General features: G+C 36.5%; 1 pseudogene; it reads right to left on the minus strand.

Moving 5' to 3' along the window:
- Window positions 1–23235: 23235 nt before the first annotated feature.
- LOC119537475 lies at window positions 23236–24171 on the minus strand (annotated as a pseudogene).
- Window positions 24172–25000: the final 829 nt, after the last annotated feature.

The raw sequence follows: 25000 nt of genomic DNA on the forward strand, positions 1-25000 counted from the left end.
GAGGAGGAGGAGGAACGGAGACCCATCCATACCTAACACCATTAACAAAACTGAATCACAGATCTAAATATAAAGCATAAAGCATTAAGACATTTAGAAGAGAATAAAAGGGAGAAGTTTTGTCAGGTGCTGCTGTGATGAATAACTAAAAATATGGACTAGATTCGAAATTTGGTAATAGGTAGATGATGGAAGAATTTGAGTCACTTGAAAGAAAATGTCTAGATTGTCTTGAAGATACTGTCAGGACATGAACCTTAAAGGCAATTCTGGTGAGGGCTAGGAAAGAAGTGAGGAGAGAGGTAGAGAAAGTTTCTATCATTTGAAGAATATACATACCATAAATGGAATGTTAGAAATATGAATGGTAAAGGTACTCCTGGTGAGGCCGTAGAAAGAAAGGATGAATGTGTGATTGGAAACTGGAGGAGAGGTGATCCTTGTTATAGAGTGGCAGAGAACATGGCAGAATCGTGTTCTGATGTAGGATGGAAGGCAGAACTTGTAAGCAATGAATTTGGTTAGTTAGTGCTCCATTCAGATTGAATGTAAATCCAGACTTCTTCACTTCTTAACTGTGAGATTTTAGAGAAGCAATTTAAAATCTTGGAATCTCTTATTATCATCTATAAAATAGGGCTAACCAAAGAGTTATCTCATAGGACTGTTGTGGTGATTAAATGAATTAATTCTCATTAAGTACCAACATTGGTCTGGCACACAAAAAAGCCTGAAAAATGTTAGAACCCCTTCCCTTTTCCTCTTCCATATTCATAATATAAACATTTCTAAAGCTTGGCACTATTGAAATCTGGCACTATTTGACAATTCTATGTTAAGGCAGGGAGGTGCCACGTGTATTATAGACACACAGTATCCCTGTACACATTAGATATCAGTTCTACACCCCCACCCCATTGTGACAATAAAAAAATTCTGCCCCAAGATACATCATGGAATATAGTTAATAGTACAATTATAAAAATGTGCTATATCAATTATAACAAATGTTCTAAACCAAGTCAAGGCAATAATAGGGTGGTAAATGGAAACCCAGTATTTTATGCATGATTGTTCTGTAAACCCATAACTTCTCTAATAAAGAAAAAAAAATTCTAGACTTTCAGGAACAGACATTGTCATATATCCCCAGGGAGTCAAAATCACCCTCATTTGAAAAGTGCTAATCTCTATAGAGACCCTGGACCTACCTGTCTCTTGGACAATTCTGTTGATGCCTTACGAATGCCTCAAGCTCAAATTGACCCTAAATTGTGCATTTCCTCAGGAGTCTCAGCTCTGATTATTCCATAGTCCTCATTTTCTAAGTTCTTTTACACCCCCTTTCAGGCCTCCTATCCTTAAACATCGGAGCTTTGCTATCCTATGCTCCTTCTTCTCACTAACAATCCTCTTCCAGCTTCCAGGTCTTGGAGAATCTATTTACTTGAGATCCTGTCTGCCCATTCCTCTCATTTTTACAGCATCCTAGGTTTGGATTACTTTAATCATTTGCTAAGTTGGACTCCTATGTACAATGAGAATTTGGCTGTTTGCAGTTCCCCTCTCCTACTGTGCACACACATACACACCTCTTTCAGCAACCCCCCTCACCTTCCTACCAATATAGTTTTAATCATAAATTAGTTTAGATGAATATTCCTATGTTACAATATTAAGTCTACTTTATTCACAGCTAATCTGTGATATGCTATGATTGGCTTTTTTTTCCATAAAGACATCTTGTTATTCATATAATTGTTTCTTGTATAGTTTCACTTACTTATTATTCATAGATATTCTATGATCTTTTCCCAATTTCTTCCTCATTGTTCGTAAATCTTCTCTCAGTACATCCAGTCATTACCATTCAATTTCACCTTTTCAAATAAACCATTCCAGGAGATTCCTGATCCACTACAATCTTCACAGATTGTCCTCTGTTTGTGATGCAAATCTGACAACATGAGATCTTTCTTTACAATCATTCTCGAGATTCTCTCTTTCTTGTTCTGGGTCTTCCATTGTCTGGATCACATTTCTTCCATTTTTTTTTTTAATCTTCTTACTCATTGCAGAATTCTTGAGAAAACTGCATGAAATGCACATTTTACTGACCACGTGTGTCTGAAACTGCCTTTCTTATACCTTTGTATTTATTGGACATTTGCATGGGGATAGACTACTACGTGACTACCGCCTGGTAAGTCACTTTCACCTCAATGTTTTTAAAGCATTGATCCAATAGTGAGAAGCTCAATGTCTTTCTGATTCTTCATACTTTTTTAAGGACAACTTCATACTTTTTAGGACAACTTTACCCCCATTCTCAAAGCTTTTAAAATTTTATATTTTTCTATTGTTCTGAGTATTCACACAATGTTGAATATGTGCCTGTTTTAATCCTTTTGGAGGAGAATTACTTAGGTACATTCCAGAATTTAAATCCTTCAGTTCTAGAAATTGTTTTTTAAATTACCTGTATTAGGATTTCCTCCCAATTTTACTCTCCATTCTCGTTCTGCACCTCCATTATTAAGATGTCAGATTCTTGAATTTCTTCTTTCTGTACTTTAATTTTTGTTCTATTTTAAATTACTTAATCTCCTCTCCAGCACATAGTCTTGGCCTTGTTTTCCAGGACTTTATTGATTTCATTTTTACCATCATTTTTAATCTTCAAGAGTACATTTTGTCCTCTTATGAAACCTGTTCTTGTGTTGTCTTCTCTTTGCATTGTCTGTTTTCTTCAAATTGTTTTGTTTGTTCAGCAAGTTTATTTTATGTTAGATGTTCTCTTTGAATATCTCAGCTTACTTGCCCATGCCTTAACATTTAGGAGAGGTTTCTACATGATGACCACCATCTCCAGGGGCTTGTGCTTGACAACTGTGAGCCTCTGTGGTCAGTTTAGTAGGCTACCCTAGTGGCAATGCCATTAGGTCTGTTATCATTGAATTGCTTGAGACCCTGCAAAGAGCCTTCTGATATCCCTGGAGAATATTAACCTTGTTTTCAGAATCCTGTTAGCTGTGCTGAGAAGAAGAAAGCTAGAGGTATCAAAACTTCAACTGAATTGCCCTGTTTTGAGTATGGGAAACCCTCTCTCACATATCCTTACAGACTGTTAATTCAGAAACTTTTTGAGATTACTCTCTTTAAGAATAAACCATTATTTTATTTTCTATTTTCCATTCTTTAATCTCCCCTCTAGGAAATACATTCACCTTGTCTTCCAGGATTTTGTTTTTATTTTATTTTTACTTTCATTCTGAATGTTTGGGAGTACATTTTGTCCTCTAATGATACTTTTTCTTGAATTTTCTTACTCGTACATTATCTGTTTACTTCAATATGTTTTTGTTAAGTTTTTTTCATTTATGTTAGATATTGTCTTTAGATTTCCAGCTTACTTGACCATGCCTTAACATTTGAGAGTGGAATTCTACATGATGACTACCATCTCCATGTGGGGGCTTAGAGTTTGACAGCAGTGGACTCAGCCTCACTGGACACTGTGCCATTTCAGAAGGGAAGCTTAGTGGTAATTCCATTAGGTCTTTTATCATGGGGTGGGTTAATGAACTAGAGAAGGATCTTCCAATTATTCTGGAGGATATAAGCAAGGATTTTAGCATTCTGTTAGCTGAGCTGAGTGGAACAAGAAAGCTAAGCATGCCAGTGTTCCTTAGGTAAAACCTCTACTGAATTGCCCTCTTTTTAGTATGGAAAAACCTCTCATAAATGTGCATGACTCATAATTCAGAAACCTTTTAATTTCTTTTCTTTTATGAATTAACCTCTCATCTTTTACTGAAGTGAAGAAGGAGCCCATCATTTGGCTACATGGAGTAGTAGAGGAGATCTGCATATATAATTACTTCTGAAATAGACTTACAAGCATTCATCTTATTTTGTCATCACCTTCATCACTTCTACCACTTCCTCCAAAGGTACCTTGTATCACCAACTTTTGAAGAGGAAATACAAATGGCCAAAAAAGACATGAAAAAATGTTCAGCTTCACTAGCTTTTAGGGAGATGCAAATTAAGACCACACTGGTATATCATCTCACACCAATTAGACTGGCTGCCATTAAGCAAACAGGAAACTACAGATGCTGAAGAGGATGTGGAGAAATTGGAACTCTTATTATTGGTGGGACTGTATAATGGTTCAGCCACTCTGGAAGACAGTCTGGTGGTTCCTTAGAAAACTAGATAAAGAGTTACCCTTCAATCCAGCAATTTCACTTCTCCGTATATACCCAGAAGATCTGAAAGCAGTGACACTAACAGATATCTACATCCCAATGTTCATAGCAGCAATATTCACAATTGCCAAGAGATGGAAACAACCCAAATGTCCTTCAACAGATGAGTGGATAAATAAAATGTGGTATATACACAAGATGGAATACTATGCAGCAGTAAGAAGGAACAATCTCATGAAACATATGACAACATGGATGAATCTTGAAGACATAATGCTAAGCAAAATAAATCAGGCACAAAAAGAGAAATGTATGTTACCACTAATGTGAACACTGAAAAAATGTAAAATAAATGGTTTATATTGTAGAATGTAGGGGACCTAGCAACAGTAAATAGTGAAGGGGGAATGATAATCTAATAGGAACAGATAAGTTATCATGGGTAAACATAATGTTCTGGGAATGCTCAGGAATGACTATGGTTTGTTAATTTCTGGGGGATATGGTAGGAACAAGTTTGCAGAAATGTAGTTTGTTTAGGTTATTTGTTTTCTCTTATTCCTTTGTTTTGGTTTTGTTTGAAATGTTTTACTTTTTTAATTTTTTGATAAAAGGTAATAAAAAAATGAAAAAAAAATATATGCAGGGCCCCCCTGAGTTGCTGGGGGAAAATGCAGAGGTGTTGGGCATCCTCTTCTGGATGGTTGCTGATGTTCTCACAAACATTGAGGACTGGTGGTTTCATGTGCTGAACCCTCTAACACAAGACTTGCCCTTTTGAAGCTTGTTGCTGCAAAAGAGAGGCTAGGCCTACTCATAATTGTGCCTAGGAGTCTCCCCCCCCCCCACCAAGTACCTCTTTATTGCTCTGATGTGGCCCTTTCTCTCTAGCCAAGCCAACTTGGTGGGTGAAATCACTGCCCTCCCCCAATGTGGAACCTGACTCCCAGGGGTGTAAATCTCCCTGACAACGTGGGGTATGACTCCTGGGGATGAATCTGGACCCAACATCATGGGATTGAGAACATCTTGACCAAAAGGATGCAAAATGAAATAAAGTTTCAGTGGCTGAGAGGTTCCAAATGGAGTCAAGAGGTCACTCTGGTGGGCACTCTTATGCACTACATAGATAACCCTTTTTAAGTTTTAATGTATTGGAACAGATAGAAGTAAATACCTGAAACTATCGAACTGCAATCCAGTAGCCTTGACTCTTAAAGACGTACATATAAAATGTAGCTTACAAGGGGTGACAATGTGATTGTGAAAGCCTTGTGAATCACACTCCCCTTTATCCAGTTTATGGATGGATGAGAAGAAAAAAGGGGACAGAAAACTAAAGGAAAAATAGGGTGGGGGGATGATTTGGGTATTCTTTTTTTATTCTTATTTTCACTTTTTCTGGTACAAGGAAAATGTTCAAAAACTAGATTGGGGTGATGAATGAACAACTATATGATGGTAATGTGAACAATTGATTGTACACTTTGGATGATTGTATGGTATGTGAATATATTCAATAAAATTGAATTTTAAAATAACACCTAATGGCTATTAGTGTCAACAGAAATTACAGCCCATGTAAAGACAAGGATGCTCCCTTATCCTAAACACATTTAACAAATGCAGACCATCTGTATCCATAACTGTTCTTTCTCCTTGTGGAAGAGGGAAGAAGGACATAATCAACATGTTGCCCTTTCATGGCAGGAAATAGGTAATGAGCTGCCAGAAAGGTACAGGATATACCAATGCTGAAGCAGATACCCTGAGTCAGGTGCTAATGTCAGGTTATAAAAGGTCTAAGGTTGTATTCTGCAAGGGAGGTGGAAAGTGGGGTGGATGAGTTGGGCAGAAATACTAAAGACTTAAATATTGTAATGCTCTTGCTCTCAAGGGGATAATGGCTGGTTAGAAGTTATGGTCTTTTGGAGCTGTGCACCCCAGAAAAACATGTTTTTAAACTTAACCTCTTCCTGTAGGTGTGAACTCACTGTAAGTAGAACCTTTGGATAAGTTTATTTCAGTTAAGGTATGACCCAACTCAATCAGAATGGGTATTAATCCTATTACTGGAGCCTTGTATAAGCAGAATAACATTCAGACAGATAGAAAGCCACTGAGAGAGCAACCAGGAGCTGGAAGTCAACAGAACCCAGAAGAGAAGAGAGAAGCTAGGAGAGGCCACTATGTGCATTGCCAGGTGACAGATGAGCCCAGGACCAAGGATCACTAGCAGCCAGCCTGAGAATGCTGCTAGCCTTCAGGAAGAAAGCATTGCCTTGGTGATGAGCCAATAAATGCCCATTGTTCAAGCCAACCCCTTTGCATGGTATTTGCTTGGGCAGCCAAGGAAACTAAAACAGAAGTACATCATGTGCACAAATAAAAATTACTTGCCTTTTCATTGACTGGGGTTGAGGTGATGAAATAAACTAGGCTAGGGTGCCTTAGGATGTGGGGATGGCTGGCTATCTGCCCACAGGCTGAGCAGGTGGGGATATCAGGTGTAAACATTGCTGTTCACATGCCTTTGCATCAAAACTGATTATCTAATCTTGATTGACCAACCAGGGAATTCCAACTTGAGATAATTTTAAAAAGCAATATAGCATCTTTGGAAAACTATTTGGAAGTATCTAGGAAAGCTGAGTATATGCATATACATGATCCAGCAATTCCACCCCTAGATCTAAGAGAAATGTGTTATATTCTCCAAAAGACAAGAATGTTCATGTCAGCACTATTCATAATGGCTCCAAATTCAAATGGATAGACATAATAGTTAAATGGAATACTAAACAGCAATGAAAATGAACAAAATACAACTTGGATTTTCATCTTACAACCATAATGTTCAGCCAAAGAAGCCAGACAACAGATATACACTGTATGATTCCACGTATATAAACCTCAAGAACAGGCAAACACAATCTATGTTAAAAATTCATGATACTGGTTCTTCTTGGCAGGGGTGGGAGGAAAATAATTAGAAGTGCACATGAAGAGAGCTTTTTTGTGCTGATAGTGTTCTCTTTCTTGATTTGGATGCTGATTACAACAGTACTTTTTCACTTTGTGAAAATTCATCTAGCCATTCACTTAATACTCCAATAAATACTCCAATATATAGTTATACTAAAAAAGTAAAAAAAAATTGTTTTTTTGAAAAATCAGTTGTTTGTAGTTGAGAGGATCTATTTCTGAATACTCAATTTAATTCCATTGGTCAGAATATCTATCTTTATCACAGTACCATGCTGTTTTGACCACCGTAGTTTGTAATATGCTTTAAAGTCATTCCTCTTAAGATATTTTTGTCTCTTCCAGGTACCTTGCCCTTCCAAATAAATTGGTTATGGGTTTTTCTATTTCTGCAAAGTGAGTTGTTGGTATTTTAATTGGTATTGCATTGAATCTATAAATCAGTTTAGGTAGAACTGACATCTTAACTGTATTTAGTCTTCCAATCCATGAACATGGTATGTGCATCCATTTTTTTAGGTCCTGTTTGATTTCTTTTATCAACTTCTTGTAGTTTTCTGTGTATAGGTCTTTCATGACCTTGGTTAAGTTTATTCCTAAATACTTGATTCTTTTGGTTGCTATTGTAAATGGAGTTTTTCTTGATTTCCTCTTCATGTTGCTAATTACTGGTATATAGGAACACTACTGATTTTTGTATGTTGATCTTGTACCCTGCCACTTTGCTCTATTCATTTATTAGCTCTAATAGCTTTGCTGTAGATTTTTTCATATTTTCTACATGCCCAATTGCTGTAGCTAGAACTTCCAGCACAATGTTGAATAACAATGGTGACAGTAGACAACTTTGTCTTGTTCCTGATCTTAGAGGGAAATCTTTCAGTATTTCTATATTGAGTATAATGTTAACTATGGATTTTTCATATATTGCCTTTATCATATTAAGAAAGGTTCCTTCTACTCCTATCCTTTTGAATGCTTTCATCAAGAAAAGATGTTGAATTTTGTGAAATTCCTTTTCTGCATTGAGTGAGATGATCATGTGTTTTTCCATTTTGATTTATTGATGTGGTATAATACATTAATTGATTTTCTTGTGTTCAACCAGCCTTGCATACCTGGAATAAATCCCACTTGCTAATTCTTTTGATATGCTGCTGGATTTGATTTAGAAATATTTTGTAGAGAATTTCTGCATCTATATTCAATAAAGAGTTGTCTATAATTTCATTTTTTTGTTGTATCCTTGGCTTTGATATTAGAGTCATGTTGGCTTCATAGAATGAGTTAGGTAGCTTTTCCTTCTCTTCAATTTTTTTGAAGAGTTGGAGCATGATTGGTACTAATTGTTCCTTGAATGCTCAGTAAAATTCACACGTGAAGCCAACTGGCCCTGGACTTTTCTTCTTTGGGAGCTTTTGATGATTGATTCAATCTCTTTACTTGTGATTGGTTTGTTGAGGATGTCCATTTCTTCTCGAATCAATGTTGATTTGTTCATGCTTTTCTAGGAAGTTGTCATTACATCTAAGTTATCTAGTTTATTAGCATATAGTTGCTCATAGTATCCTCTCATTATCTCCCTTATTTCTGCAGAGTCAGTAATTATTTCCCCTTTCCTATCTCTGATTTTATTTATTTGAATCTGTTCTTTCTTTTTTCTTTGTTAGCCTAGCTAAGGGTCCACTGATTTTATTGATTTTCTCAAAGAACCAACTTCTGGTTTTCTTGATTCTCTGCATTGTTTTTTTTTTTTTTTTTTCAAATTTATTTTACACATTTTATTTCACAGAAAAGCAGTTTTTCATTTAATCCAGTCATCTTGCAACTATAAAAGCAAAGCAAGCCTCATCTTTGTCAATAAAAATAGACTATCAAAGTGTTTCCCTAAAGAAACAAATGAAAAAGCAACCACCTTAAGAGAAATTCAAAGCACAACTTTTAAAAACTTGAAATGATGTCCCATTTGTCATCCTTATTGAAATAAAAGTAATAAAATAAAGTTGAAGCAAAGTACACTAGAAAGAGTAAATACTTAAATTGGGGAGACTAAGTCCATGCTTTTTATTAACACCCTTGTTTCCAGCTTCCACTCCAAGCAATACTCATATATTGACCATCTATTATGTACTTATTTGGGTGTTCAAAGATAAATAAGAAAACTCCAGGTAGTAGAAAATTAGGATACAAATGAAGTCTTTAAGAAATCTATCTCAGTGGAACACTGGCATTTGAAGGAGACACTTCTGTCCATGAAGGAAGGAATAGGGACAGATTGTTGGACTCATGCTTCTAATGGCACGTTACAACTGATATATAAGTGTCCCAGAGCCACCCTCCAATGAAAAAGTGTTAACACAGAGATAGTTTATTTGAGAATTTGTCTCTGCATTGTGTTTTTTTTAATCTTCATTTTATTGAGATATATTCACATACCACGCAGTCATACAAAACAAATGGTACATTCGATTGTTCACAGTACCATTACATAGTTGTACATTCATCACCTAAATCAATCCCTGACACCTTCATTAGCACACACACAAAAATAACAAGAATAATAATTAAAGTGAAAAACAGCAATTAAAGTAAAAAAGAACACTGGGTACCTTTGTCTGTTTGTTTCCTTCTCCTATTTTTCTACTCATCCATCCATAAACTAGACAAAGTGGAGTGTGGCTCTTATGGCTTTCCCAATCCCACTGTCACCCCTCATAAGCTACATTTTTATACAATTGTCTTCGAGATTCATGGGTTCTGGGTTGCAGTTTGATAGTTTCAGGTATCCACCACCAGCTACCCCAATTCTTTAGAACCTAAAAAGGGTTGTGTAAAGTGTGCGTAAGAGTGCCCACCAGAGTGACCTCTCGGCTCGTTTTGGAATCTCTCTGCCACTGAAGCTTATTTCATTTCCTTTCACATCCCCCTTTTGGTCAAGATGTTCTCCGTCCCACGATGCTAGGTCTACATTCCTCTCCGGGAGTCATATTCCACGTTGCCAGGGAGATTCACTCCCCTGGGTGTCTGATCCCACGTAGGGGTGAGGGCAGTGATTTCACCTTTCAAGTTGGCTTAGCTAGAGAGAGAGGGCCACATCTGAGCAACAAAGAGGCATTCAGGAGGAGGCTCTTAGGCACAATTATAGGGAGGCCTAGCCTCTCGTTTGCAGCAACCGTCTTTCCAAGGGTAAAACCTATGGTAGAGGGCTCAACCCATCAAACCACCAGTCCCCTATGTCTGTGGTCATGTTAGCAACCATGGAGGTGGGGTAGGCGAATACCCCTGCATTCTCCACAGGCTCCTCAAGGGGGCGCTACATATTTTTTTCCTTGTTTTTCTTTTTTAAATCAACTGCATGAAAAAAAAAAAAATATATAATAAAAGAACAATTCAAAGAGACCATAACAAGGGAGTAAGAAAAAGACAACTAACCTAAGATAACTGCTTAACTTCCAACATGTTCCTACTTTACCCCAAGAAAGTTACCTAATATAGCAACATTTCTGTGAACTTGTTCCTACTATATCCATCAGAAATTAACAGACCATAGTCATTCCTGGGCATCCCCAGAACATTAAATAGCTTATCTGTTCTTCTTGGATTATTGTTCCCCCTTCCTTAATTGCTCTCTATTGCTAGTTCCCCTACATTCTACATTATAAACCATTTGTTTTACATTTTTCAAAGTTCACATTAGTGGTAGCATATAATATTTCTCTTTTTGTGCCTGGCTTATTTCGCTCAGCATTATGTCTTCAAGGTTCATCCATGTTGTCATATGTTTCACGAGATTGTTCCTTCTTACTGCTGTGTAGTATTCCATCGTGTGTATATGCCACATTTTCTTTATCCACTCATCTGTTGAAGGACATTTGGGTTGTTTCCATCTCTTGGCAATTGTGAATAATGCTGCTATGAACATTGGTGTGCAGATATCTGTTCATGTCACTGCTTTCCGATCTTCCGGCTATATACCGACAGTGCAATCGCTGGATCGAATGGTAACTCTATATCTAGTTTTCTAAGGAACTGCCAGACTGACTTCCAGAGTGGCTGAACCCTTATACAGTCCCACCAACAATGAATGAGAGTTCCAATTTCTCCACATCCCCTCCAGCATTTGTAGTTTCCTGTTTGTTTCATGGCAGCCATTCTAATCAGTGTTAGATGGTATCTCATTGTGGTCTTAATTTGCATCTCTCTAATACCTAGTGAAGCTGAACATTTTTTCATGTGTTTCTTGGCCATTTGTATTTCCTCTTCAGAGAACTGTCTTTTCATATCTTTTGCCCATTTTATAATTGGGCTGTCTGTACTACTGTCATTGAGCTGTAGGATTTCTTTATATATGCAAGATATCAGTCTTTTGTCAGATACATAGTTTCCAAAAATTTTTTCCCATTGAGTTGGCTGCCTCTTTACCTTTTTGAGAAATTCCTTTGAGGTGCAGAAACTTCTAAGCTTGAGGAGTTCCCATTTATCTATTTTTTCTTTTGTTGCTTGTGCTTTGGGTGTAAAGTCTAGGAAGTGGCTGCCTAATACAAGGTCTTGAAGATGTTTTCCTACATTATCTTCTAGGAGTTTTATGGTACTTTCTTTTATATTGAGGTCTTTCATCCATTTTGAGTTAATTTTTGTGTAGGGGGTGAGGTAGGGGTCCTCTTTCATTCTTTTGGATATGGATATCCAACTCTCCCAGCCCCATTTGTTGAAAAGACCATTATGACTCAGTTCAGTGACTTTGGGGGCCTTATCAAAGATCAGTCGGCCATAGATCTGAGGGTCTATCTCTGAATTCTCAATTCGATTCCATTGATCTATATGTCTACCTTTGTGCCAGTACCATGCTGTTTTGACAACTGTGGCTTTATAATAAGCTTCAAAGTCAGGGAGTGTAAGTCCTCCCACTTCGTTTTTCTTTTTTAGAGTGTCTTTAGCAATTCGAGGCATCTTCCCTTTCCAAATAAATTTGATAACTAGCTTTTCCAAGTCTGCAAAGTAGGTTGTTGGAATGTTGATTGGGATTGCATTGAATCTGTTGATGAGTTTGGGTAGAATTGACATCTTAATGACATTTAGCCTTCCTATCCATGAACATGGAATATTTTTCCATCTTTTAAGGTCCCCTTCTATTTCTTTTAGTAGAGTTATGTAGTTTTCTTTGTAAAGGTCTTTTACATCTTTGGTTAAGTTTATTCCTAGGTACTTGATTTTTTTAGTTGCTATTGAAAATGGTATCTTTTTCTTGAGTGTCTCTTCAGTTTGTTCATTTCTAGTATATAGAAACATTACTGACTTATGTGCATTAATCTTGTATCCCGCTACTTTGCTAAATTTGTTTATTAGCTCTAGTAGCTGTATCGTCAATTTCTCAGTGTTTTCTACATATAAGATCATACGTCTGCAAACAATGACAGTTTTACTTCTTCTTTTCCAATTTGGATGCCTTTTATTTCTTTGTCTTGCTGGATTGCCCTGGCTAGCACTTCCAGCACAATGTTGAATAACAGTGGTGACAGCGGGCATCCTTGTCTTGTTCCTGATCTTAGAGGGAAGGCTTTCAGTCTCTCACCATTCTGCATTGTTTTGTTTTGTTTTGTTTTTGTTAATTTCTTTCTTTTTTAATTAAATTCAGTTTTATTGAAATACTTTCACACACCATACAATCATCCATGATATACAATCCACTGTCCACAGTACGACAACATAGCTATTTGTTCATCACCACAATCTGTCTCCGAACACTTTCCTTACATCAGAAAGAACCAGAACAAGAATAAAAAATAAAAGTGAAAAAAAACACCCAAATCATCCCCCCATCCCACCCCATTTGTCCTTTTGTTTTTATCCCCATTCCTCCACTCATCCATACACTACATAAAGGGGGTGTGATCCACAAGGTCTCCACAATCACACTGTCACCCCTTGTAATCTACATTACCATATAATTGTCTTCAGGAGTCCAGACTGCCGGGCTGGAGTTTGGCAGCTTCAGGCATTCACTTCCAGCTCTTCCAACACACCAAAGCCTAAGAGGTGTTATCTATATAGTGCATAAGAATGTCCACCAGAGTGACCTCTCGACTCCATTTGGAATCTCTCAGCCACTGAAACTATTTCGTCTCATTTTGCATCCCCCTTTTGGTCAAGAAGATACTCTCAGTCCCACGATGCCGGGTCCACATTCATCCCCGGGAGTCATACTCTGCGTCGCCAGGGAGATCCACACCCCTGGGAGTCGGGTCCCACGTAGGCAGGAGGGCAGCGAGATCACCTGTCGAGATGGCTCAGCCAGAGAGAGAGAGGGCCACATCTGAGCAACAAAGAGGCACTCAGGGGGAGACTCTTAGGCACCATCACATACAAGTCTAGACTCTCCTTTGTGGCAATGAGCTTCATAAGGGCAAGTCCCATGCTCGAGGGCCCAGCACACCAAACCGCCAGTCCCAATGTTTGTGACAACATATGCTAGGGGATCCATTCTGCATTGTTTTAATGTTCAAAATTTCATTTATTTCTGCTCTAATGTTTGTTATTTCTTTCTTTCTGTTTGCCTTGCTGTTAGTATGCTGTTCTTTTTCTAGTTCCTCCATTTGAACAGTTAATTCCTTGATTTTTTCTCTTTCTTCCTTTTAATATAGGCATTTAGGGCAATAAATTTCCCTCTTAGCACTGCCTTTGCCACATCACCTAACGTATAATCATAACTAGATTAATGATTTGTAAGAAAGAGATATTTATGCTAATGTTTATAATATGTGTAAGTAACAACCAAAGGGGACCATAACTAAACTCAAAAGACTGAACATTATAATAATCTTATTTTAAAAGAAAGTTTCAACTACTTAATAACAAAATTATGGAACAGTTATTTTCCATTGTGCATCACCATAACACAAACGAGATGAAGAAACGTATAATGTATTTAAAACATGTTATATAAGAAAATATTTATATTAGCCTAAAGTAAATTGCAGAGTTATCTGTAGTCCTTGGTCTATGCAAATCAACTACACATAATACACACAAACACTCAAACATACGCACCCATGCATTTCCATATTCTTAAAGAAATTAGATTCATACAAAAGTGACAAAAACTGTGTTCTCCTATGTGAGGAAAAAAAGTATGAAAGTTTCAAACCTTGGAAAAATGTATGTTGTGGAATAGCAGATTTCCCTTACAAACATCATGTAGGAAATAAGACCTTGAGGAAATGGCCTTCATGTCTAAAGACTGATTTCTTCCAGGAGTGACATTTAATAATCATACTAAAAAATCTCACTCCCTCAAGGTTTAAGTTTCTAGCTGTTGCTCTCCCAGCCTGCACTATCAAAAAGGGCAATCCGTTTCAAAAGGCACTTTACTTCCTTTGGAGAGACTTACAGGGTAACATCTCCTCCAACTGATCCCACAGAACCCTCAATAATCTGTAAAAACAAGGGTGATGGTGAAAACTCAGTTTGATAGTAAGAAGTGATCTAGCACAGCTCTTATGTTTCTTCTCCCTTTCTTTCTCTTCTTCCTTTCTTTCTTGTTCTTTCTCTTTCTTCTTTCTCTTTCTCATTTTTTTCCTTCCTTCTTCTTTCTTTCTTCTTCCCTCTTTCCTTTCTCCCCTCTCTTTGTTTTTTCCTTCTTTCCTTCCTTCCTTCCCTCATCCCTCCATTCTTTTTCCTTTCTTGCTATTCATTCTCGCTGTATTTTTAACATCTTTATTGAGGCATAAGTGACACACAACAAACTGCAAGTGTACAATTTGATGAGAGTTGACCAATGAATACACTATGAATTCATCACCACAATCAACATAGTAAATATATCCATCCCCCCCCCTAAATGTTTCTTCATGCCTCTTGGTAGTTCCCTCTCCCAACACTTTCATGTTCTCCATCTCCCAGGCAACCACTGATCTGATTTCTGTCACTGTAGATTAACTTATATTTTTGAGAATGTTGTACAAATTTAATCATACAATGAGTAGTCCTTTGCATGTTTATATTTCACTGAGCATAATTATTTTGAGATTCATTCATGTTTTTGTGTGTATCAATAGTTCATTCATTTTTATTGTCAAAGTAGTATTCCACTGTGCAATATACCACAAAATGTTTATCCATCTACCTGTTGATGGATGTTGGTGCTATTTCCAGATTGGGGCTATAGTCAACCAAGTTGCTATGAGAATTTGTGTGCAAGTCTTTGAAAAGGGACTGTATATATTATACACACACACACACACACACAAACAAACACACACACACAGTTTTTTTTTTATTAAATTCAGTTTTATTGAAATACATTCACACACCATACAATCATCCATGATATACAATCCACTGTCCACAGTATGATAACATAGTTATGCATTCATCACCACAGTCTATCTCTGAACATTTTCCTTACATCAGAAAGAACCAGAACAAGAATAAAAAATAAAAGTGAAAAAAGAACACCCAAATCATCCCCCCATCCCACCCCATTTGTCCTTTAGTTTTTATCCCCATTCCTCCACTCATCCATACACTAGATAAAGGGGGTGTGATCCACAAGGTCTTCACAATCACACTGTCACCCCTTGTAATCTACATTATTATATAATTGTCTTCAGGAGTCCAGACTGCTGGGTTGGAGTTTGGCACACACACAGTTTTAAATTATTAATTACACTGATTGATTTTCAAATGTTGAAACAATCGTGAATTTATGGAATAAACTCATTTTGGTCAGTTATATTACCTTTTTAGCATATTTTTGGATTTGATCTTGTTCCAGATTTTGCATCTATTCAAGAGATGTGTTTGTATCTTTTGTTTTGTCAGGTTTTGGTACCAGGGTAATTTTGGCCTTGCACAATGAGCTAAAAATTATTACCCCTTCATCAATTTTTTGAAAATGTTTTTGTAGAGTTGGTATATTTCTCAAATATTTTGTAGAATTTACCATAAAACCATCCAGGGAGTCCTGGAATTTTCTTTGTAGGATAATTTTCTTAATCAATATCTTTAAAAGGTAGGGTACAATTTGGATTATCCATTTTGGCATAATAATTTGCTTGTAATCATTTTAATGGCTTTAGATTTGTAGAGTTGTCATTTTACTTACTCTTGATATTAGACATTTGTGTCCTCTCTCTTTTTACCTGATCAGTCAGACAAAAAATGTATCAGTTTTATTGACCTTCTCAAAGAATGAAGTCTTTGATTTATTGATTTTTTGTTGGTTTTAAAATTTCCTTTTTATTGACTTCTGTGTGATCTTTATTTCTTGTCTTCTGCTTCTTTCCTTCTGTTCGCTCTTACTTCTCTAGTTTCTTCAGGTAGAAGCTAAGATCATTAATTTGAGACATTTGTTAGCATATAATACTGAAAACAAGAAACTGACTAAAACTGTTCATTATTTGGTTACAAGATTTTTTTGTTTTTTGTTTGGTCTGAGTGTAAAAGTCAAAATACTGGGTTTAGAATTACAATTCAAAGCTATTTGCATCCTCACAGTGGTTATGGTATTTAATTTGAAGTACAGTGAATTTGCTTCTTTTTATATTCCAGTTTAGAGTATTCCCTATCCCTGTTTATTTTAGTTTATTTTATTAGATATATATAAGTAATTAAAATGACTCCAAAAGGCAAAATTCTCTTTGGGGGATGAACCATAGTTTATTCACATAATCTCATATATGAGTGTTCATTTGCTTCTAATGATTTACTCTCGCACACAATGGTCATATGAAAACTACGTGCTTAAGTATTTTCATATTGTTGGAGATGTAACTTTTAGGTCATTCCAATAAGTGGGTCTGTTGGATTGAAAGATAAACAGATGAGATTTTGTTGGATACTGCCAAAGTCCCCTCTATGTGGGCTGAAACAATTTGCATTCCTACCAGATATGTATGTAAGTGTGTCTTTACCTACAGTCTTAACTTACTACTTGTCACTGTTTATTATTGTTGTTTATCTTCTGTCTAATAGGTGTGACCAAGTGTGTTTTACTTCTCTTGACCAATTTGTTCTTGCTCCTCTGGCACCCAATTCTCACAACCTTGAAACTAATCTTGCAGCTGTGAGGCTGCAGAGAAAAATACCTGGAACTGCAGGGGGCAACAACAACAAAAGGAACAAGGATCAGTAGACCTTAACTATTATAAATATCTGTTGTAAACCCCACATGCTCCTCCCCTCCCCTTCCACTCTGCCTCTCACCTCAGTTATGTAGGTGCCTGAAAGGCTCTAGCTGAGCATTTCCTCATCTTTCTCTTGCTTTCCCCCAGGTCTTACAGCCTCCAGGCAGAAGAAGTGGTCCTCACTGCAACCTCCAAAAATCTCTCATCCATCTCCATGGAACCAAGTCATCCTAAGTGTATCTCAGCTAATCACTCACCCTTCCCAGTGATCCACCTGCCTTACTATCATCCAGTGCTTTTCCTCCCACCCATTCCCAGCCCTTAAAAAGCTGGCAGTCCTTTGTTTCAATGGAGTTGAGTTTTACTCTGTCTCCTCTGCTTTAATGGCCTCTGAATAAAATAAGCCATTTACATTGGCTGATGCAGTTTTTTGACAGTTGAGGAACGGAATGTCAGTGTGATTTTAATTTGCATTTGTCTTATTATGAATGCAAACAGCATTCATATGTGCACAGGTCACTTTGCATCTTTATTGTGCATTACATGTTTTGGGCTTTTGCCAATTTTAAAAATATTTTCCTCAGGTTTTAAAATCAACTTTATTATGGTATAATTTACATATAGTAAATGTCGCCTGTTTTAACTGACCAGTTTACTGAGTTCAAACAAATACATGTACGCACCTACATACGGACCACAGTGAAGATGAAGAACAAGTCCTTCATCCCAAAAAGTTTCCCCATTCCTACTGAAGTCTGCCTCTGCATCCACTTATGACCCCAGGACTGAACAACTTTTTGCCTATATATGTTACTTGAATTTTCTTGAATTCTGTATAAATGAAATATGTAGCTCCAGTTCCATCTAAGATGGAGCAAACGTGCTGCCTCTTCTCTCTGAATGCAACCATAAATCCTGCACAGCTATTGGAAGACTCTTAAAATATATTACCAGCAGGCAGATGGGGCAGAACACCAGAAATAACACTGAAGAGGCAGAGAGTCATTTTATAGTTGTGTTATTTGCCATGTATTTCTTAAAATTTTTAGTAAAATTTATTCATTTTTTAATGCATCAGGATTTTGAAAAACAGTCAGAAAATGCTACCCTATATTCAGATTATTGAGGAATGCACCCATATTTTGTTTTAGTGTCTGAAAGATTTCAATTTCAGATTTAGAGTTGGGATTTATTCTTGCATAGGGTTTGGGTATAGGTCCTGTGTTCTCTTTCTCCAAATGGTTATTTTGGACTGCTAGCACTATTTAAATTATAGAAGCTATTTATATTACATACTAAATTTCTAAATGGACTTGATTCTATTTTCTAGCTGTTCTATTAAATCTCCTTGGTAGATCTAGTTCCCTGGTAGCCTTTCATTCTCAATACTCTAGCTATTCCTGCATGTCTATTTTTCTCTATAAACTTAGTATTAAATTGTAGAGCTTTGTTGCAGCTCTGCTGTAACAATATAGGCTTACTACAGTCTATCTCTCCTTGTGATTACAAACAAAATCTGGACAAAATGAAAAATCAACTACCTAAGGACTGTGAAAAGTAAACAGAGCCAGCACAAAAATTTATTCAAAATGGAATATAGACCTCATTATAAAACCTACAGCTATAAAAATTTTAGAAGAAAACCTAGGAAAATAGTTTCGTAATCCTAAGGTAGGCAAAGGGTTCTTAAATGGCACACACACATGCATTAAGAAGAAAAGAAAACAATTATAAATTGAACTGCATGCCTATATTTTTTTCTTTGAAAGACACTATTAAGAATATAGAAAATATACCAAAGTATGGGAGAAAATATTTGCCATACTCATATCTTATAAAGTACTCACATCCAGAATACAGAATGCATCTAGGATAAATATATAAATACAAATAAATAATAACTCAAAAACCTAATAAGAAAAATGATTTGATAAGACACTTCAAAAATAAGAGAGAAATAAGCAATATGCACATGAAAAGATGCTTAGCATCATTAGTGAATAGGGAAAGCAAATGAAAACCACAAAATGCTACTATAGAACATCAGAATGGCTAAAATTAAAAGAAAACAAAGCAAAAACATATGACATAAATGTTAGCTGGGTCATGTACCCACTGAAACTCTCATGCACAGCTGTTGAAAATTCAAAGTGAGCAATGACAGTAAAAACAGTTTTGCAGTTTCTTAAAAAGTTAAGCACACACTGTCAAATAACCCAATCACTTCATTCCTTGTTATCTGCCCAAAAGAAATGAAAATATTTGTCTACACAAAGACTTGATATGAATGTTCATAGCAATGTTATTTGTAATAAAAAAAATTGAAAACAGTCCAAATGGCCATCAACTGATATAAATATGTATATTGTGATATATCCATCCAATGGAATATGACTTAGCAACAAAAAGGAATGAATTCAGGGTACATGCCACAGCATGAATGAATTTCTAAATCATGATTATGAGTGAAGAAAATCTATGCAAAACAGAAAACATACTGGCTGATTCCATTTTTATAAAATTATAGAAAATGCAAACTATCTACCTTGGACAAGGAACACATCAGTTGTTGCCTAGACACAGAGGTCAAGGGAGCAATGGATTACAAATGGGCAAGAAAAACTACTTTTGTTATCCTGAGTGTGGTGATGGTTTCACAAGTGTACACAGATGTCAAAGCTAATGAAATTGTACATTTTTAATATATTCTGCTAAATGTACTTCAAAGTATACTTCAGCAAATTGAAGTGTACATACATTTCAATAAGTTTGAAAAATTGTCTAGATCCATAAAAAATCTTTGTGGTATTTTAACTGGGATTGTGTTAAATTTGTAAGTTAAATAGAAAGAGCTGACATGTTTTAAGTGTGGAGTCAGTATTTTTCTTTAAGTGACAAATAACAAAATTCGAAGGAAGAACAATTATGTTCTTTTGCAATATATTTGACATCATTTTATATAGTACTGAATGTAATTCTATGATGTAAACCTTCCTCTGCCCTTATTATAATGTGAGGTATATGTTATTTCTCCTACGATAACTCTTTTTACTCCTCTAATCATCACTTGCTAATGCTGTATGGGAATAAAATGTGGAGTAACAGGGTCCCCTTTAAACTGAATGCACTGGGATGTTGGAAGATCTCAGCAGCAGGGAGCATATAGTATATTTTGGCTGTTCCCAAATGGAACAAGCATAGTCAGAATAACAAAAAGAGGGTGGTAGGAAAAACCTAACAAAAAGATAAGAATCAGGGATTTGATTCTAATTCAAGCTGCATGCACAGTGCATCATGAAGGCATTTCATCAAATCCTGCTTCCAATACCAGTAATAATGTTGATAAGAATGAGAATGTTTCTATACTATTTGATGATACATACTCATGAGTTCAGTGAGTGGCTGTAGTGTTCACTTTACCCCAGGTGAGAGGGAACTCTCTTTATTTGTCCAGTTTAGGAATAGACCTCAGTGTCTACAGAGGATCCCAAATAGCACAGGTATTTACTTATATATTTAGAGAAACTTTTTTAAAAAGGTAATTACTTTCATCAAAAGGAACTGCAAAGAAAAGGAAAAAAGAAAAAGGAAAACTCCAGCCCAGGTGAACTTTCATATAAATAGAACCCAAGTGAAAATCAAGCAGGTTCATAATAGTGGTCATTTAAAACTGAAAGAGAAGGATTCAGCAATGCTAAACATCTAGAACACAAACAAGCCAATTAGCAAGGATAAAATTCACAATGACTAAACATTGAGTGGACATTAGAAAAATGGTAAAAGAGTAAATATTACAGTTACCTTAGAAAACATTTCAATTGTCCCTTGAGACACCATATCTTGGTTTATCAGGGCAACTATGATAAATAGCACACAGTAGGCTGTCTTATCCAACCAGAATTTATTGCAGCTTGGTTTTGGTGCAACAAGTCCAAAATCAAGGTCTCAACAAGGCCATAATTTCTCCCGAGGTCTGTAGCATTCTGGTGGTATCTTACTGGCAATTTGGAGTTTCATAGCTTGTGTCTCGCCTCTGTCACACTTATTTTCCACCATGCTGCCTTATTTTCTGAATTATTCTGGTTTCAATCTTCTATAGACTTCTGGCTTCTCCTGACTGACCCCATCAACTTCCCTCTGCTTTAAGGATTTCAGCCCTTGGATTAAGGCTCATCTGATTCAATTAGGCCTCATCTAAATAGGATCTTCAAATATTCTACTCACAAATGAGCTCATATCCTAACTAATAATAAGATATTCAGAAGTTCCATTTACTAACAGGTTCACAATCACAGGAACGTGGACTAAGCCTGGAATATGTCCTAAAAGGGGGCAGGACCCAATCTCCACAAGCCAGAGTGCTCTTTTGCCACTATTCTCAAAAGAAAAACCAAAATCTTATTCTAGAAAAGACATTGTCACAATTTAATATAAAAAATGTTACTTTCAAATTATGAATTCTCTCCCAGTAGATCTTAAAACCCATACTGGGTAACATACAGAAGACAACAAATAAAGGTGTGATTTAGTTTTCCTGGATCCAGCAGCCCTATTGCTTTAACCTTTCCTTAACATCAAAAAACGAAAAACATTCTCCTCCCCAGAGAAAACATGTGAGCTCCAACCATCATTTCCAAAACACAACAACAGTCATTGTGAAGTACAAGTTTTCTCACAGCTTTATGGACAGTGGAGCATAATTACAGCATGCTACAGCACCAGACACAATTCCAGGTGAAATACAGTTTCTAAATCCTCATTGACCATTCACACCTAAGTTATTAGCCTTATTATTGACTGTGTGTCTCTTATTATTGACTATGCATCTCTTTGGGTCCTGGAATATTGACATAACGCTGTTATCTTTCTCTCCCATACGCATATTCTCTGAAATACAGCACAAGCCAACATTTTATTTTATTTTGCAGAATAAGTCAGTTTTGTATTTGAGCAAATCAACTAACCCTAAAAACCTCCTCATTCCCACAAAAGGAACCTCAGACTGTTTTCATAAACACAAACAGCAAAACCCCTGAAAGAAAATCATGTGTCCTCTTGGAACAAAGCATAGTCAATCTCAAAGTAGAAATGTTTTCTCATATTGCATGTCTAATGAAATAAAAAGAATAAAATAAAAAAGAAGCAGCGTTTACTAGCAAGAGCAAGAAAATTAAATCCTAGAATTTACTCTAGGCTTTTTTTAATGAGAAGCTGTGTGACTTTAGAGGAATCCGTAACCTCTCTGGATTTCACTTCCCTCTACAAGCAATAATCTTATATTAACAATATATTATATATTTGTTTGGGTGTAATAAAGAAAAAAAACCCCTCACTGAAAAGAAGTATAGTGCATTAAGTACTACATCTACAAAGGGTTTTATTCTTGATAGTTTTTACAGAACTTTCTATCTCTATGAAACACTGGCAATTGAAGGTGATATAAACCTACTTAGCTTAAGGATGGAAAGACAGAAGAGCAGATGTGTTGTTTGACTCATTCTTCCAATGGCAAATTACAAATGGCAAAGAAGGGTGTTCCCCTTCCAATGACAAAATGTCTCCTTGGTTTTACCTTATTCAATTGCTGTAGAACCAATCATCTGATTTCAGGAGAAAAAAAAAGAAAGCTCAAACTGATAATAAAAAACAGCAACAATAAATTCTTTTCTTAATGTTATTCTCAAAAAGCAAAAAAAAAAAAGGTGAAAAAGAGAAAAACATTGTGCAAATGTTGAGGAAAAGACCTACCTAGCAAGGGTGGAAATAAATTATTAAGAGAAGGCTACAGCTTCCTTCACAATAAGAAAGCAATAGGATAAGAAAGCTACCACAAAATATACTGTGATTGCTCTGAATTATTGTAACTTAGAACCCAATTTTCCTGAAACTATATGTACATAAGAACCTATTTATTAGTGAAACTTTCTCCTACTCAGGGTTTTTCTCATGGCAAGTATTACATCTTTATTCCTCAAGCTGTAGATTAAGGGGTTCATCATGGGAACAACATTAGTGTAAAAGACAGAGGAAATTTTTCCCTCATCCATAGACAATTCAGAAGATGGTTGGAGATACATAAATGAACCTGATCCAAAGAATAGAGAAACAGAAATTATGTGGGAACTGCAGGTGCTGAAGGCTTTGGACCTGCTTTCAGTGGAACTGATGTGCAGGATGCTGCAGAGAATGAAACCATAAGACATGAAGATGGTGAGACTGGGCACAAAGATATTGATGCTCGCTACAATAAACAACACCAGCTCACTGACATAGGTGCTTGTGCAGGAGAGCTGGAGCACAGGGAGGATGTCACAGAAATAATGGTTGATGGTGTTGGCATCACAGAAGGTCAGTCTCAGCAGGCATCCAGTGTCAGCCATAGCAGTAGAAAATGCCATCAAGTATGAACCAAACATAAGCTTGAAGCACACTTTAGGCGACATGGCAATGTTATACAAGAGTGGATTACAGATGGCCACATAGCGATCACAGGCCATTGATATCAGCACATAACACTCAGAGATGGCAAAAAATCAGAAGAAGAAGAACTGTGTCAAGCAACCCTGGTAAGAAATAATATTCTTCTTTGATAAAAAGTTGAGCAGCATTTTGGGGGAAAAAACTGAAGAATAACAGAGGTCTATGAAGGACAAGTTAAAGAGGAAAAAGTACATGGGGGTGTGAAGGTGGGAATTCAGTCCAATTAGAGTCACCAAGCCGAAGTTTCCCAGCACAGTGAATGTATACATTGCTAGAAAGAGGAAGAACAGGGGGAGTTGGAGGGCTGGGTGATCTGTTAACCCGACCAGTACGAATTCAGTCACCAAAGAGCCATTTCCAGGAGCCATTACTGTCTGGGATATCTGTGGGATAAGGAAAAGGGATTTCATTAGCGGCAACCCCTACCTTCCTCATTATCTTCTCCAGTGGGAATCTCTGAGACTTTCCAAACACAGACCCCTAATGCCAAGTAGCACGGATTTTCCAGTATTTTAGTCCTTAAAGCTAAATATAATAAAAATCATCTACAACTTAGCCTAATGAGTGAAGTCCAGAGCGGCCACATGAAAATATAACTGCTGGGAAAAAAAAGGGTAAAGAGAAAAAAAAGATGGACCAATATAGAATCTTTTTCTTCCATCTCATCAAATCTTTATTTACCTAAGGCCTCCCTTGACTAGTAAAATGAGAAGCAGAGGCCCTAGCAATCTGCAATTGGCCCCTAAGGCAGATTGGACTCTCTTGGAATGGAAACCATGAACAATGTTTAAAGGATCCAAACTAGGAAAAAGATTCTAGGTGAGGATTAATACCTACCTCCAGTAACAGAGTAAAAGCCCTAAATCTACAACAGTGGAAGTTCCGCCTATGGAGAGGGAACATACTCTCTGAGATAAAGAAACCCTCAGGCACCTAATTTTTCTGAAAATTCTCTTGTGTACTTCAAACAGACTCTTCCACCATTTTCCCCTGAGTGTTGGGACTACATAAAATGAGGGTGAAAGTGGGTTGTATTAATCCTTGCAATACCATCTCAAAATAAGGTGTACATAATATGAATAAAATTTAGAAACTCACCCTCCTTACACCAGAGAACCTCCGTACTTCCTGATCTCTAATATTCTCCCCTGTTGTCCTGGAAGAACAATTTGAAGCTCTCAGAATGATTTGTTTGTA

Source organism: Choloepus didactylus, chromosome 6, assembly GCF_015220235.1.
Source record: "Choloepus didactylus isolate mChoDid1 chromosome 6, mChoDid1.pri, whole genome shotgun sequence".
In the NCBI taxonomy this organism is placed as follows: Eukaryota; Metazoa; Chordata; class Mammalia; order Pilosa; family Megalonychidae; genus Choloepus; species Choloepus didactylus.